The following is a 511-nucleotide window of genomic DNA, read 5'->3' as shown; positions in this document are numbered from 1 at the left end:
TATTTGTTACCATATATGTTTGTCCACAACTAAACCAAAAAAAAAATCATGGTTTTTATTTTCAATTTGCACATGGGTTTAGTGGGTCTATGCGCCATTTGACAAATCGATGGGTTTGACATACTCTTTGTGCTTGCTTAAGCATAAAGTTATTGAAAAAATGCGAATATTTTCAACGCGACCATGGTATCAAATCGGACTCTACGCCATTTGGCTTAGAGATAAATTAAAAGTGTGTGTACATCTCATTGTAGACAATAGTCTCTATTTTTTTAATTTAAAAATGGTAAATTTTGTTTTGTTATCATATGTCCTTGCCCACATATAAACCAGCTTAAACATGGAATTTTTTTAGTACATGGATTAAGTGGGTCTCTGCGTCATGTCCTTGCAAAATGAAACTATTTTCATCGACAACATGTCTTTAGCGGGTCTCTGCACCATTTGGCGCAACGGGTCAACTAGTACTAAAGAAAAACGAAGAACATCTCTCTCCCCATCGCATACACCC

This window comes from Triticum dicoccoides, chromosome 5A (assembly GCF_002162155.2).
Source record: "Triticum dicoccoides isolate Atlit2015 ecotype Zavitan chromosome 5A, WEW_v2.0, whole genome shotgun sequence".
Taxonomy (NCBI): Eukaryota; Viridiplantae; Streptophyta; class Magnoliopsida; order Poales; family Poaceae; genus Triticum; species Triticum dicoccoides.
This window is presented reverse-complemented; position numbering follows the sequence as displayed.